We start from the raw sequence: 16,457 nt of genomic DNA, 5'->3' as shown, positions 1-16,457 counted from the left end.
ACACAAATGGTACTTGTTATGCAGGGTATTTGGGCACATGACTCACAATTGTGGGCATTGTATGTGGTGGAATTGAACCCTATTCTTTCCATGAGAGACAACATCTTGGTGGCTGGACCAGCACCTGTAAATTCCTATCAGTCCTGGGATGTGCGTGACAGTGTGTGTTCCCTTTGGCTATCTTTGTTTTGTTTGCAGTTACATGTCTATACAGTCTGTTGGCATGAAATCAGGGTTTGCATTGTGCTGCATCCGCCATGGGTGGGTATGCATGTGTTATATGTCCTCACACCCACATGTGGTATGTCATGCAGTATGTGACAGACATCCATTGTTAGAAGGCGACCCCAGGGGAGACAGGGAGGTTACCTGAACGCCCTGAGACCCACCCTCGGGGTAACGTAGCCGGGCACTGGCGGGAGACTCTTCAGGGGAAGAGTCTCGTATCTAGGATTGCACACACGGCACCACACGACAAAGGGACACCACACAGTAGGTCCTTGGGAACAGATCTTTTATCTATTCAACTTCGTCGGATCTTTATGATCGCCAAGGTGGGTATGTACAATTAGAGCACAGGCTCAGAGAGTCTCGGTAGGGAAAGGGGGTAGCTGGACAGTCTTTGGGGATCCGGATCAATGCAGGGGCGTACCCAACGCACAGCTCACAATCCTCGAGCTAGGGGATACGCTGCGGTCCAGCCGGACCGAAGGAGTCGTTAGGAGCCGCGAGTCACTCAGCAGGGTTCAAGCACAAGTTCGGAGGTCTTACGATCTTCAGGGGAGCCGCGAGTTACTCAGCAGGGTTCAAGCACAAGTTCGGAGGTCTTACGATCTTCAGGGGAGCCGCGAGTCACTCAGCAGGGCTCAAGCACAAGTTCGGAGGTCTTACGATCTTCAGAGGAGCCGTGAGTCACTCAGCAGGGCTCAAGCACAAGTTCGGAGGTCTTACGATCTTCAGGGGAGCCGCGAGTCACTCAGCAGGGCTCAAGCACAAGTTCGGAGGTCTTACCATCTTCAGGGGAGCCGCGAGTCACTCAGCAGGGCTCAAGCACAAGTTCGGAGGTCTTACGATCTTCAGGGGAGCCGCGAGTCACTCAGCAGGGCTCAGAGGTTCCAAGGTTGCAAGGGAGCCGCGACCACGTCAGCAGGGCTCTTTTCGTTCCAGAGTCGAATCTGCCTGAAAGTCCCAGAGCACCCCTTGTTATAGGTCCCCCCCTCTTTTATGTCCGGGGTCCGTGTAGGCAGGGGTCTTAGCGCCTGGGGGCCGCTCGTTGGAGTTTCCTGCCGTTGTTCTTTGATCCTTTCAGGGCCGGGTCGGGAGGAGTCCCAGACACCCAGCAGGCATGGAGCCAGCCCTCAGGGAGGCCGGAGGGCCGATCGAAACCCATCTCCCGAGGGGAGGTCAGAGGTGTGATGTAAACTGTTCCTCCTTCTCTCACTCCATGGGAGCGCGATGTTCCCCAGCCGGGGCGGCGCCTCTAGGCCTGGGTTGTGCTGGGGCCGGGCGGCCATCGTAGGTGCACGAAGTGGGCACGCGGGCCCTGTGGTGCTGGGAAGATGGAGGGCACGGACAGGGAAGTCCGGGTCGGGTGTGTGGGGGCCCTGGCGGGCAGGACCGGCTAGGCCGGGTACTGAGGGGCTGAATGAGGTGTACAGGTCAGGGGATGGGGCTAGGGGTCAGGGAGGCCGGGTCTAACACGCGTCCCCCCCAGCTGAAAGCCGGAGAGAACTACCCATCCTCTTGGGGGTTCTCTTCGCTGAGGCGGAAGAACCGGGAGAGGCCGTCAGCGTTGGCGTGGCCAGTACCAGGGCGGTGCTCTACGGTGAAATCCATCCCCTGGAGGGAGATTGACCACCGCAAAAGTTTGGGGTTCTCCCCTCGCATCTGCATGAGCCATCGCAGGGGGCGATGATTGGTTTGGACTTTGAAATGGGTGCCGAACAGATAGGGTCGTAATTTCTTGAGGGCCCAGACTACGGCGAACGCCTCGCGCTCAATGGTGCTCCATTTCTGTTCTCTGGGTAACAGCCTTCGGCTGAGGAAGGCTACGGGCTGGTCTAGGCCTTGGTCATTCGCCTGTGACAGGACTGCCCCAATGCCATGCTCGGAGGCATCAGTTTGTACCACAAATTCCTTGGAGTAGTCGGGGGCCTGGAGCACGGGGGCAGTACACATGGCCGCTTTCAGGGCATCGAACGCCTCCTGGAAGGCAGAGGTCCACTGCACCTTCTTGGGCTGTTTCTTGGACGTGAGTTCCGTGAGGGGACCGACAAGGCTGCCGTACCCCCGGATGAATCTCCGGTAGTAGCCGGTGAGGCCCAGAAAGGCTCGGACCTCCGTTTGGGTGGTGGGTGGTTCCCAGGCTAGGATGGCGTCGATCTTAGGCTGCAGAGGGGCGACCTGCCCGCTTCCGACCTGGTGCCCTGGGTAGACCACCGAACCTTGCCCAATCTGACACTTGCTGGCTTTTACTGTGAGGCCTGCCTGGCGCAGGGCCATTAGCACCCTCCGGAGGTGCTGGAGGTGCTCACTCCATTCGGAACTGAAAACCGCGATATCGTCGAGATGTGCAGCGCTGAACTTTTCTAGCCCGGCCAGGACTCTATTTACCAGTCGCTGGAAGCTGGCCAGGGCATTTTTCATCCCGAAGGGCATCACGCGAAAGCGATAGTGCCCATCCGGGGTGGAGAAGGCGGACCGCTCTGTGGCTCCTTCTGTGAGCGCAATTTGCCAGTACCCGCAGGTTATATCGAATGTGCTGAGGAAATGAGCCGACCCGAGACGGTCAATGAGCTCGTCTGCTCGGGGAATGGGGTGAGCGTCGGCTCGGGTGACTTCATTGAGTCCCCGGTAGTCCACACAGAATCGGAGTTCTGGGGAGACACCGGGGGCCGCTGCTTTCGGGACCAGTACCACGGGGCTGGCCCAGGGGCTGTCTGAGGGTTCGATCACCCCCAAGGTCAACATCTTTGAGACCTCGGCCTGGATGCAGGACCGGACTCGATCAGGTACCCGGTAGGCTCGTTGCTTCACCGGCGGGCTGTCTCCGGTGTCCACGTCATGGACACACCAGTCGGTGACTTTGGGGACGAGAGAGAATAAGTCAGGGAACTGCCCTAAGAGCTGGCGGCAGTCTTCGCGTTGCTGTGAAGTGAGGGATGGAGAGAGGTTCACTCCTTCCACGGAGCCATCCTTCTCCTCGGTACACAGGAGGTCAGGGAGGGGATCTGACTCCTCCTCGGCCCCGTCATCGGTGGCCAGCAGCAGACTCAGCTCGGTCTGCATGAAGTGGGGCTTGAGGCGGTTCACGTGAAGGACCCGAAGGGGGTCCCGAGGGGACTGGACGTCCACCAAGTACGTGACCTGGCTCTTCCGCTCAACGACTTTGAAGGGCCCGGTCCATTTATCCTTGAGGGCGCAAGGTTTCACGGGGGCCATGACCCATACCTGCTGGCCCGGCTGGAACTCGACCAGAGTGGCATTCTGGTCGTACCAGCGCTTCATTTCTTCCTGGCTCGCCTCCAGGTTGGCCTCGGCCATTTCTCGAAACTTCCTAGTCTGGTTTCGGAGGGTCAGAACGTATCGGAACACATCTCGGGGGGGGCCTCGGGGCGCCGCCTCCCACCCTTCCTTGACCAAGCTGAGGGGCCCCCGAACGGGGTGCCCGTAGAGTAACTCAAAGGGGCTGAACCCCAGGGATTTCTGGGGGACTTCCCGGTAGGCGAACAAAAGGCAGGGGAGCAGGACGTCCCACTTGCGCCGGAGGGGCTCTTCCAGGCCCGCGATCATCCCCTTCAGAGTCCGGTTAAACCGCTCTACTAGGCCATTCCCTTGGGGGTGGTACGGTGTGGTGGACTTATAGGACACTCCACATTGTTGCCACAGGGACGTCATGTATTTAGAGAGAAAGTTCGTCCCGCGGTCGCTTACGACCTCGTGGGAAAAACCCACACGGGAAAAGATCCCCATCAACGCCCGGCCCACCACGGGGGCGGTGATGGTGCGTAGGGGAATGGCCTCCGGGTATCGGGTGGCATGGTCCACTAGGACGAGGATGAAGCGGTGACCTTGGGAGGTTGGGTGGTCCAGGGGCCCCACGATGTCGATCCCGACCCGTTCGAACGGGGTATTGACGACAGGGAAGGGTTGGAGGGGAGCCTTGCGCTTTCCTCCACTTTTCCCACTAGCCTGGCACATGGGACAGGACTTGCAGTGGGTTTCTACATCTGTTTTCATTTTCGGCCAGTAAAAGTGAGTCACTAGGCGACTGTATGTTTTGTCTTGGCCCAGGTGGCCTGCGAGGGGGACATCGTGGGCCAAGCCCAGGAGGAAGTCTCGGAAGCGTAGGGGTACCACCAGCACCCGGGCTGATCCTAGCTCCATCGACTTCTGCTCGCTGTACAAAAGGTCATTTTCCCAATATAGCCGGTGTATTCCAGATTGGTCGCCCACGGCTTGGGCCTCTGCTTGCTGCCGGGGTCCGACCAGGGAGGGACAGGTAGCTTGCTCTTGGCAGAACTCCTATCAGGAGGGGCCCCCCTCGTGGCGCCACTGGTCCAACTCGGGCAGAACGCTTAACTCTGCGATCTGTGCGGGGTCGGACGGTAGGGGTTCGTCGTTGGCGACAGATTCTCCACGTGGGGAGATGTGGGGGACCTCGGCTGGGACAATCCTGTCCTCGTTGGCAGGGGTGTCCTCGACTTCCCCAAGGGGGGGCAGTCGGGCCGCCATAAATCGGGTGGTGGCGCACACCCACTCGGGGAGACCCATCATCCCTAGGTGGGCTTTGCGCTCGACTTGCTGCCAGGGGGAACTTTCCAGGTCGTTCCCCAGGAGACAGTCGACCAGCTGAGAGGTTCTTACGGCTACTTTCAATTTACCGACCACTCCGCCCCATTCAAAAGGCACCAGGGCTACCTGACAGAGACTCTCCGTGTTGTCAGCTGCAATTACGGGGCAAAATATATTGGAGAGGATCTGGTCTTTGTGGACTAAGTGGCTGAGGACACCAGTGATGCTCGCCCCGGTGTCACGAAGGGCCTCTACCTGTTGGCCATTGATCGTCACTAGCTGCCCATATTTCTTCGTGTTGGAGGGCAGGAGGCTCCCAGGGACCTTTTCTCTGTCTCCTAATGATACCAAGGCCATGGCGGCGGGTTCCCATTCTACGGTCTCCTCACTCTCCTCCCCTAGGGCTACATTGGCTATCTGTCTGGCTGGAGGGGCTGTAGAGGGGACACGCAGGGCCATGGGGCATTCGGGGTCATTGGCGTAATGCCCGAGCTTCTGGCAACGGAAACAAGGGATGGTCACCCGGTGCCCCCGTCTCACGGGTGGACCGGATACAGCTGGTGGGGGTGCCGGGAAGTGCGGAGGTTGGCTTTTCGGAGGACTGGACTGGATTCCCTCTGCCCTCCCTGGTTCCCCCCCCTCTCTGGCGGGGTGGTCCCTGACTGGTTCGGGGGTATTCTCCTACAGGGCCCCGGGAGACCCGGGTGTTGGTCCAGCGATCCGCCTCGACAGCCAACTTCCTCGGATCCGTGAGCTTGCTGTCGAGCAGATGCTGGCGTAGCTCCACAAAGCAGTTCGCCGCCAGGTGCTCCCATAGCATATGGTCGGTTAGTTCGTCCAGGGTGGTTACTTTGCTGCCCTTAATCCACCCGTCGAATGCACGGCTGAAAAAGTTCACATATTCCACCCATGTGGTGCCGGGGATCTCCTTGCAGTCCCGGAACCGCTGGCGGTACATCTCCGGGGTGAGGCCGTACCTTGTGAGGAGGGCCTCCTTCATGTGGCTATAGGAGGTCTGCATGGAGGATGGTAGGTCGAGCAGGGTGTCTCTCCCCTCGCTCAAAAATCGGCCCCACAACCCGGCCCCCCAATCTTTCTGCGGGACTCGGTGGGAGGTCATGGCGACCTCGTAGGCCTTGAACCAATGTTGGATGTCATCCTTTTTGTAATATTCCTTGACCACATCTTTGGGGATGTGGACCTTCTGCTCCGCCGGTGGTGGCGCCCCCCGGTTCTCCGAGGGTTGAGCCTCTTCGCTCCTTGCCTTGAGCTCGATTTCTTTCAAGCTGCGTTCGTGCTCCAATTGAAGTCTTCGTCCTTCGTGCTCTCGTTGGAGTTTCTTCTCTTCCAGTTCGCCTTGTACTCGCATCTGTTCCACTGCTAGCTTCTTCTCAGCTAATTTCAACTCGCCCTCAATTTTCATTGTGGCCAGTTCGAGTTCGTGATTACGACTTCTCTCTCTGTCTGCGAGTTCTTCCGGGGATAGACCCCCGTCTGGTACGAAGCTTCGTACCTGGTTGCTGCTGCTTTCTCTTGGGGAGAGTCCAGCTTCATCGTGGAGCTCCACTGCTCCTTCTGGGCGGGGTGCTCCGGATTCCACCCAAGCTTTCAGTGCCTTCTGCATATCTTCTTTGGTGTTGAGACCAGTGGTAGCGATTTTTAGTTCTTTGCAGAATTGCTTTAGTTCTTTGTGCGTGTACTCTTCCAGTCGTTCCGCCTGGAACACGGCACTCGCGTTGGTTTCTGTGAGACTCATGGCATTTTCTTCTGCCGTCTTTGCCGGTAGTGCGTCAGCCGCTTATGGTACGATCTCTAGATGATGGGCCCGAATCCCGTCGCTTGCCACCAATGTTAGAAGGCGACCCCCAGGGGAGACAGGGAGGTTACCTAAACGCCCTGAGACCCACCCTCGGGGTAACGTAGCCGGGCACTGGCGGGAGACTCTTCAGGGGAAGAGTCTTGTATCTAGGATCGCACACACGGCACCACACGACAAAGGGACACCACACAGTAGGTCCCTGGGAACAGATCTTTTATCTATTCAACTTCGTCGGATCTTTATGATCGCCAAGGTGGGTATGTACAATTAGAGCACGGGCTCAGAGAGTCTCGGTAGGGAAAGGGGGTAGCGGGACAGTCTTTGGGGATCCGGATCAATGCAGGGGCGTACCCAATGCACAGCTCACAATCCTCGAGCTAGGGGATACGCTGCGGTCCAGCCGGACCGAAGGAGTCGTTAGGAGCCGCGAGTCACTCAGCAGGGTTCAAGCAAAAGTTCGGAGGTCTTACGATCTTCAGGGGAGCCGCGAGTCACTCAGCAGGGCTCAAGCACAAGTTCGGAGGTCTTACGATCTTCAGAGGAGCCGCGAGTCACTCAGCAGGGCTCAAGCACAAGTTCGGAGGTCTTACGATCTTCAGGGGAGCCGCGAGTCACTCAGCAGGGCTCAAGTACAAGTTTGGAGGTCTTACGATCTTCAGGGGAGCGGCGAGTCACTCAGCAGGGCTCAAGCACAAGTTCGGAGGTCTTACGATCTTCAGGGGAGCCGCGAGTCACTCAGCAGGGCTCAAGCACAAGTTCAGAGGTCTTACGATGCCGCGAGTCACTCAGAGGTTCCAAGGTTGCAAGGGAGCCGCGACCACGTCAGCAGGGCTCTTTTCGTTCCAGAGTCGAATCTGCCTGATAGTCCCAGAGCACCCCTTGTTATAGGTCCCCCCCTCTTTGATGTCCGGGGTCCGTGTAGGCAGGGGTCTTAGCGCCTGGGGGCCGCTCGTTGGAGTTTCCTGCCGTTGTTCTTTGATCCTTTCAGGTCCGGGTCGGGAGGAGTCCCAGACACCTAGCAGGTGTGGAGCCAGCCCTCAGGGAGGCCGGAGGGCCGATCGAAACCCATCTCCCGAGGGGAGGTCAGAGGTGTGATGGAAACTGTTCCTCCTTCTCTCACTCCATGGTAGCGCGATGTTCCCCAGCCGGGGCGGCGCCTCTAGGCCTGGGTTGTGCTGGGGCCGGGCGGCCATCGTAGGTGCACGAAGTGGGCACGCGGGCCCTCTGGTGCTGGGAAGATGGAGGGCACGGACAGGGAAGTCCAGGTCGGGTGTGTGTGGGCCCTGGCGGGCAGGACCGGCTAGGCCGGGTACTGAGGGGCTGAATGAGGTGTACGGGTCAGGGGATGGGGCTTGGGGTCAGGGATGGCCATGCGACAAGGCCGGGTCTAACATCCATCGTCCTGGGAGTGGGACCCTGCTGTCAGTGATGTGTTGTAATGGCATTAAAATCATAGTCCAAAGTTAGGGATGCGTGCATACCACCATGTAGGTGTGGTCATCTGATGATGGTGTACACCCCCATATCTCTGTCCACTGCTGGTAGTCATATGCACCCACCCCTCATATCTCTGTCCACTGCTGGTAGTCATATGCACCCACCCCTCATATCTCTGTCCACTGCTAGGAGTCATATGCACCCACCCCTCATATTGCAGGCCACTGCTAGGAGTCATATGCAGCCACCCCTCATATCTCTGTCCACTGCCAGGAGTCATATGCACCCACCCCTCATATTGCAGGCCACTGCTAGGAGTCATATGCACCCACCCTTCATATGTCTGGACACTGCTAGGAGTCATATGCACCCACCCCTCATATCTCTGTCCACTGCTGGTAGTCATATGCACCCACCCCTCATATATCTGTCCACTGCTAGGAGTCATATGCACCCACCCCTCATATTGCAGGCCACTGCTAGGAGTCATATGCACCCACCCCTCATATCTCTGTCCACTGCTAGGAGTCATATGCACCCGCCCCTCATATTGCAGGCCACTGCTAGGAGTCATATGCACCCACCCCTCATATCTCTGTCCACTGCTAGGAGTCAAATAAACCCACCCCTCATATCTCTGTCCACTGCTAGGAGTCCTCTGCACCCACCCCTCATATTGCAGGCCACTGCTGGGAGTCATATGCACCCACCCCTCATATTGCAGACCACTGCTAGGAGTCATATGCACCAACCCCTCATATCTCTGTCCACTGCTGGTAGTCATATGCACCCACCCCTCATTTCTCTGTCCACTGCTAGGAGTGATATACACCCACCCCTCATATTGCAGGCCACTGCTAGGAGTCATATGCACCCACCCCTCACATCTCTGTCCACTGCTAGGAGTCATATGCACCCACCCCTCATATTGCAGGCCACTGCTAGGAGTCATATGCACCCACCCCGCATATGTCTGGACACTGCTAGGAGTCATATGTACCCACCCCTCATACCTCTGTCCACTGCTGGTAGTCATATGCACCCACCCATCATATCTCTGTCCACTTCTAGGAGTCATATGCACCCACCCCTCATATTGCAGGCCACTGCTGGTAGTCATATGCACCCACCCCTTATATCTCTGTCTTCTGCTAGGAGTCATATGCACCCACCCCTCATATTGCAGGCCACTGCTAGGAGTCAGATGCACCCACCCCTCATATCTCTGTCCACTGCTAGGAGTCATGTGCACCCACCCCTCATATGTCTGGACACTGCTAGGAGTCATATGCACCCACCCCTCATATTGCCGGCCACTGCTAGGAGTCATATGCACCCACCCCTCATATGTCTGGACACTGCTAGGAGTCATATGCACCCACCCCTCATATGTGTGGACACTGCTGGGAGTCCTCTGCACCCACCCACGTACCCCCTTGGAGCAGTACACTGCTGGCCTGGACCTACACACACCAATATGAAGGTAACATGCTGGGCCAGTCCTCTACGCCCACATTCCTGGTGTGTGTACGCCTCGTATTAACGGGGTATGTGTGACACGCACCGTACCCATGCATTCATTGCGTGTGTACGGTCCGTATCACTGTTCTACTGTGCCGTAGGGGTACGTGTGGTACGCACCGTACCCACGCATTCATTGCGTGTGTACGGTCCGTATCACTGTTCTAATGGTGCCGTAGGGGTACCTGTGGTACGCACCGTACCCACGCATTCACTGTGTGTGTACGGTCCGTATCTCTGTTCTACTGTGTCGTATGGGTACGTGTGGCACGCACCGTACCCACGCATTCATTGCGTGTGTACGGTCGGTATCACAGTTCTACTGTGCCGTAGGGGTACGTGTGGTACGCACCGTACCCACGCATTCATTGCGTGTGTACGGTCCGTATCTCTGTTCTAATGGTGCCGTAGGGATATGTGTGGTACGCACCGTACCCACGCATTCATTGAGTGTGTACGGTCCGTATCTCTGTTCTAATGGTGCCGTAGGGGTACGTGTGGTACGCACCGTACCCACGCATTCATTGCATGTGTACGGTCCGTATCTCTGTTCTAATGGTGCCGTAGGGGTACGTGTGGTACGCACCGTACCCATGCATTCATTGCGTGTGTACGGTCCGTATCACTGTTCTAAAGGTGCCATACGGGTACCTGTGGTACGCACCGTACCCACGCATTCATTGCGTGTGTACGGTCCATATCTCTGTTCTACTGTGTCGTAGGGGTACGTGTGACACGCACCGTACCCACGCATTCATTGCGTGTGTTCGGTCCGTATCACAGTTCTAATGTGCCGTAGGGGTACGTGTGGTACGCACCATACCCACGCATTCATTGCGTGTGTACAGTCCGTATCTCTGTTCTAATGGTGCCGTAGGGGTACGTGTGGTACGCACCGTACCCACGCATTCATTGCGTGTGTACGGTCCGTATAACTGTTCTAATGGTGCCGTAGGGGTACGTGTGGTACGCACCGTACACGTCCACTTCCATTTTTGCGGTACGCAGGGGTTGCTGGACATGCCCCCCCAAGTGACCAGACCCTGGTGGTAATGTATGGGCTCCATATAATAGGTTTGGATTTTGGTATGGGGTATGTTTCTTGCCTCTAACCCCCACCCTGGCCCCTGGGTGTTGTTCTCACCTTCTGCGGCGTGTGCGTCGGGTCCGGTGCACCAGGTCGTAGGCTAGGAGGACCGGGATGACACATACGATGGGGTTCATGGCGTGTACGTCGCGTACCTGGGCTCCGTTGCGTGGCGGTTGGCATCAAACTCTGCTTTTCCGGCTGTGTTTGACTCCCGTAAAAAAAGAGCCGTACGGAGTGACGTAGGGACGAATCGTACTTGCTGGGCCGGAAACCGCTTCCTGAAAACATCCGGACGTCGCGTACAAGCTGTTCCGGATCAGAATTGTAGGTATTTTTTCCACGTGCGGTCTTTTGTACGATTCATACGGAAATAGGCTTTCTGTACGAATCGTACTTCCTAGGTTGGAGGGACAGTTTACCGGGTACAAGTTGTACGGAGAAACGCTCCGTGCAACGATTCGTACTGCCTTTTCCCAGGATTGGAATCGGCCCCATAATGTTAAAATAAATGAAACATATACATATATAAAATAATATATATACTTACTCCACAGAGTGCAACAGTAGGGAAAGTGTTGAATAGCGTAGGGTTAAAAATTACAATTCGCACTCCAGAGAGTGCAACTTAGGGAAAGTGTTGGATAGCTTAGGGGTAACATTTACTATTCCCACTCCAGAGTGCAACAGTAGGGAAAGTGCTGGATAGCATAGGTATAAAACTTACTGGGGCATATTATCAAGAAAGGCGATAAAATTATTGCCGCTTTAGCGGCAGAAAACTACCGCTAAAACGGCGATAATGGGCTTGATAATATGCTCTATGAAATTCCAATTGAAGCCCATGTTAGATGTGAAGGACATCTAACCTGAGCTTCAATTGGAATTCCATAGAGCATATTATCAAGCCCATTATCGCCGCTTTAGCGGCGATAATTTTATCGCCTGTCTTGATAATATGCCCCACTATTCCCACTCCAAAGCGTGCAACATTAGGGAAAGTGTTGAATAGCGTAGGGGTAAAAATAACATACTTATAAATTAAATAATTTTTTTAATTAAATGATGATTTATTAATAAATTAACAATAAATTAATTAAAAATACTAATAAATTAAAATTAATAAGGACTTTAATAACATTAAATTACTGCCCACCCTATTCTCCAATAAACACACAACCCACTCCGCATAAAATTTCCCACAATTAATTTAATTATAAATTAAGCAATTATTAAAAATTCATGACAAATTATTGATTAATTAACAATAAATTAATTCTCAATACCACTGAGGTGCCGATTCCGATCCGTCAAAAAAAAGTACCGTCCGACTCGCATCCGTATTTTTTTACGTACGAATCGTACAAGTCCCGTACAAACGGCGAAGTACGATTCATACGTGAAAAATCCATATGAATGACTTCGGGGAAAGTCTACGAGACGTCCCCGGACATTTTTACATACAAATTGTTAAAGTGAAGTCAGAGCGCGCAAATACGATCCGTACCGGCCGTCCGAAAACACAAGCTCATGGGAAAGGCTCCATACAGATCGAACGCTGTACCACTCGTATCCGGGTAAACTTGTGCCCGGGATACGAGTCGTACAGCCCCCCCCCTCCCCCCCACATGTCTGCCTCGTACCCCCCCATGTCCACACTGTACCCCAGCCCCGTACGTGTACGCACCGTACCCCACCACCGTACCCCAGCCCCGTTCATGTACGCACCGTACCCCACCACCCTACCCCAGCCCCTAACTTGTACACACCGTACCCCACCACCGTCCCCCAGCCCCTTACTTGTACGCACCGTACCCCACCACCGTACCCCAGCCGCATACTTGGATGCACCGTACCCCACCACCGTACCCCAGCCCCGTACATGTACACACCGTACCCCACCACCCTACCCCAGCCCCTTACTTGTACGCACCATACCCCAACACCGTCCCCAGCCCCATACTTGTACGCACCGTACCCCACCACCGTACCCCAGCCGCGTACTTGGATGCACCGCACCCCACCACCGTACCCCACCACCATACCCCAGCCGCGTACTTGGACATACCGTACCCCACCACCGTACCCCAGTATCCCGTATTTACGAACCGTACAACAACATTGCATATGTGAGCACTGTACAACAACATCGCGTATGTACGCACGTTACATACGCTAAAACGACTCGTACAGAACCAGGACACTGCAAAACAGCACAAGGAGGGTCAATTCTAATCGCACAACACCACAAAACACATCTACAGTACTAAAAACATCTAAAAGACTGACCTGGCACATCCAAACAGGCAAACAGATGCCCAAACTCACAACCACCTCTTATAACACACCCACCAAAATTTCAAACCCAGCCACACAAATGGACCAATAAAAAGCGCCCACACTCACAAACCATGAGCCTTTGCAACAGACTCACTGCTGACAGACACCACACACAAACAACAGCACCCATACACCTTAACTTACACACCATCACACAACCTCCTTCACACATACCCCCTCTACACATTCACACACACACCTACACATTCACTCCCACACACCCACAACCATCCACACCCACACCCCACACCATGCCCACAGACAAGCATCCAAAGTTCACAAGGGAGGAGCTGGACATCCTTGTCAACGAAGTCATCAGAGTCGAGCCACAGCTCTTTGGAACATTGGTCAGACAGACCAGCATAGCTGAAAAATCAAGCCTGTGGCAGAGGATCGTCGATCGGGTGAATGCTGTTGCGCCCATCAGAAGGACCAGGAATGAATGCCAAGCCAGGTGGCACGATCTGCGCAGGGAAGTCAAGCGCAAAATGAACGAGGACTACGCCCAGAGTAACATCACAGGAGGTGGGCTGACCCGCAGACCGGTACATTACCATCCCTGGGAGGAGAAGGTGATGGCCCTGCTTCCGCCGGTGGGAGTACACGGAGTCGAAGGAATTGCCGAGCCTGGTGAGTACACAAACAACTCACGTAACATGGGGGTAATGGCATCCACACCCCAACTACAACAAATGCACACACCTACCCTCAAGCCCTCACCGGACACAACCACACTCAAAAACAACGCTCATGCCACTAACATGTGTATGCCCCATTCACAAAGCAAGGCCATGCCATGTCCCAGCATACACAAACCACAAACCCAAGACTGGATGTCCGGGATGCTGGGAGGGTGGGGATCACTAAACATATTGTACAACTCAGAAACAGACACCATTGCCCTCAGCCCATATGGCCCAGGTACATACCCATGCACCATGAGCAATGCACAGGGACTGGCAAAGTACTGACAAGGTAGCTGACACTTGGCCCTGCTGTAGGCAGCACAAGGCCCTCCTGTGACAACTGCAAAATCTAACGCAAACACAACCAGCTCAGATATCTAGGACAGGTACTCACACTCACTGACATGGCAGCATGCTCCATGGGGGGACAGATACATCACCTGGGAGACCCACTGCCATATCACACTACACCCACCAGCAGGCACCGTCAATCAATCAACAATCAATCAGGGTACTTGTAAGGCGCGCTACTTACCTGTGAATGTCTCAAGGTGCTGAGGGGGGGGTTCCACTACTGCTCGAAGAGCCAGGTCTTGTGTAGTCATCTGAAGGCAAGTAGGTCTTGGGTCAGTCGTAGATGGGTTGGGAGGGTGTTCCAGGTCTTGGCGGCGAGGTAGGAGAAGGAACTCCCGCAGGCGGTCGTACGTTGGATGCGGGGGATAGCTGCGAGGGCGAGGCTGCCGGAGCTGAGCTGGCGGGTGGGGTTGTAGAAGCTAAGTCTGATGTTCAGGTAGGCTTGTCCGGCGTTGTGGAGTGCCTTGTGTGAGTGGGTGAGGAGCTTGAAGGTGATCCTCTTTTCGATGTGGAGCCAGTGCAGGTCACTCAGGAGGGGGGTGATGTGGCTGTGGCGGGGGGCGTTGTCGATCAGTCATGCGGATGCTTTTTGGAAGCGTTGTATCCGCCGTTGGTGTTTGGATGGGAGTCCTGCGTAGAGTGCATTGCCGTAGTCCAGTCAGCTGCTGACGAGGGCCTGTGTCACTGTTCTACTTGTTTCAGTCGGGATCCACCAGTCGATTCAGCGGAGCGTGCGTAGGGTGTCGTAGCAGGAGGAGGAGACGGCGTTGACATGCTTGGACATGGAGAGGGAGGATGCGAGGATCAATCCTAGGTTGCGTGCGTGGTGGGTGGGTGTCGGTGCTGTCCCCAGAGTGATCGGCCACCAGGAGTCGTCCCAGGCTGAGGGTGTGTGTCCCAGGATGAGGACCTCCGTCTTGTCCGAGTTCGGTTTCAGATGGCCGCTCCGCATCCAGTCGGCGATGGACCTCAGCCCTTGTGGATGTTTTTTTGGCGGGGTGAGGGTCCTTGGTGAGGGAGAAGATGAGCTGGCTGTCGTTGGCGTAGGAGATGGTTTTGAGGTTGTGGTGGTGGGCCACTTGTGTGAGGGGGGCCATGTGTATGTTGAACAGCGTCGGGCTGAGGGATGATCACTCACCCCTTACACATGCACACACCCCCGGGGCAGCCAATGGAGTTACCACTCTCACAATGGTCATGTGACACAACAAGATCAAGCCACAGCCAAAGAAGCATCCAAGGCCAAATTCGACATGTCAAACACCGTGGAGAACATTTCAATCAGTCCCCTGCAACATACCCATCCACAAGTGAACATTGATGTGAATGCTAGGCACATACAACTACCTTGAGGAACTGTGGAAAATAGAATATGTGTGAAACATGGATGTCGCATTAAACAGCATTAACATTGTCTCTCTCTCACACACAGGGCAACGTCATGGATCTCCCCCCAACAATGGGGGAGAAGAACCACAGTCCCAGGCTCGGGAGGAACCTGATCCCACCAGCAGCGACACCTCACAACACTCCGTGGATGATCCCAACCCACCTGGCCCCTCTGGTGTCCAAGCCCCTGCAGCACCTGCTTCAGGTACATCTGTGCCAACCACCACCACCATTCCTGCCACATCCCAGGAGACACCCCGGAGCCCTGCCCACACTGAACAACTGAGCCAGTCTGACCTGGAGGGACAAGGTTCGCCGGGCACCCAGGAGGAGGCAGACAACACCGACACTGCCATCCCTCAGGGGTCCCGTAGACCCGATGTGCCCACAACAGCAGGCCAGGCCCGTGTGGGCAGGGGTGGTGGGAGTGGAGGCAGGCGGAGGCGAGAACCTGACCAGCCAGCTGAAGGGACCGGTATGTCACACGTCCGCAACATCATGGAGGCATACCGGCGTGACACCAGGGCCATCAGTCAGGTAGTGGCGACCCTCACAGACATTAAGAATCAGCAGGCCGAGCAACACGCCAGTCAACAACAACACCAAGGACGGATGGAGGCAAGACTGGCTGAGCTCATGGTGGTGCAAAGGGACATAAGCCATTCACTCCGTCGGATCGCCGACAACATGGGCAACCCTACCTGTGCCACCAGGCGCAGACCAGCACCAGCCACAGGGAGGGAGGAGGAGGAGGAGGATTCGTCCGATGGAGCGTCCCAAACATCGTCAAGGCCTGCATCTGAGGGTCCCCGGAGGAAGGTGGGTCCACGGAAAAGACCGTGAGAGGCAGCGGACCATCCACATCTCCCAGGTCACCTGGCCTGGCACCTGGCCTTCATGCGCAACAGCAGCACATCATTCACTGACATTCTCTGCCACATGGACTTGCTGGTCACAGTCTGACCAATGATGACCAACACTGTGGTCTGGACTCTGATGCCTTCAAATGCCAAGGATAGCATCTCCCCCT

The sequence above is a fragment of the Triturus cristatus genome, chromosome 4_2, assembly GCF_964204655.1.
Source record: "Triturus cristatus chromosome 4_2, aTriCri1.1, whole genome shotgun sequence".
NCBI classification, from domain to species: Eukaryota; Metazoa; Chordata; class Amphibia; order Caudata; family Salamandridae; genus Triturus; species Triturus cristatus.
The sequence above is the reverse complement of the archived record's forward strand: the minus strand, read 5'-3'. Positions refer to the sequence as shown.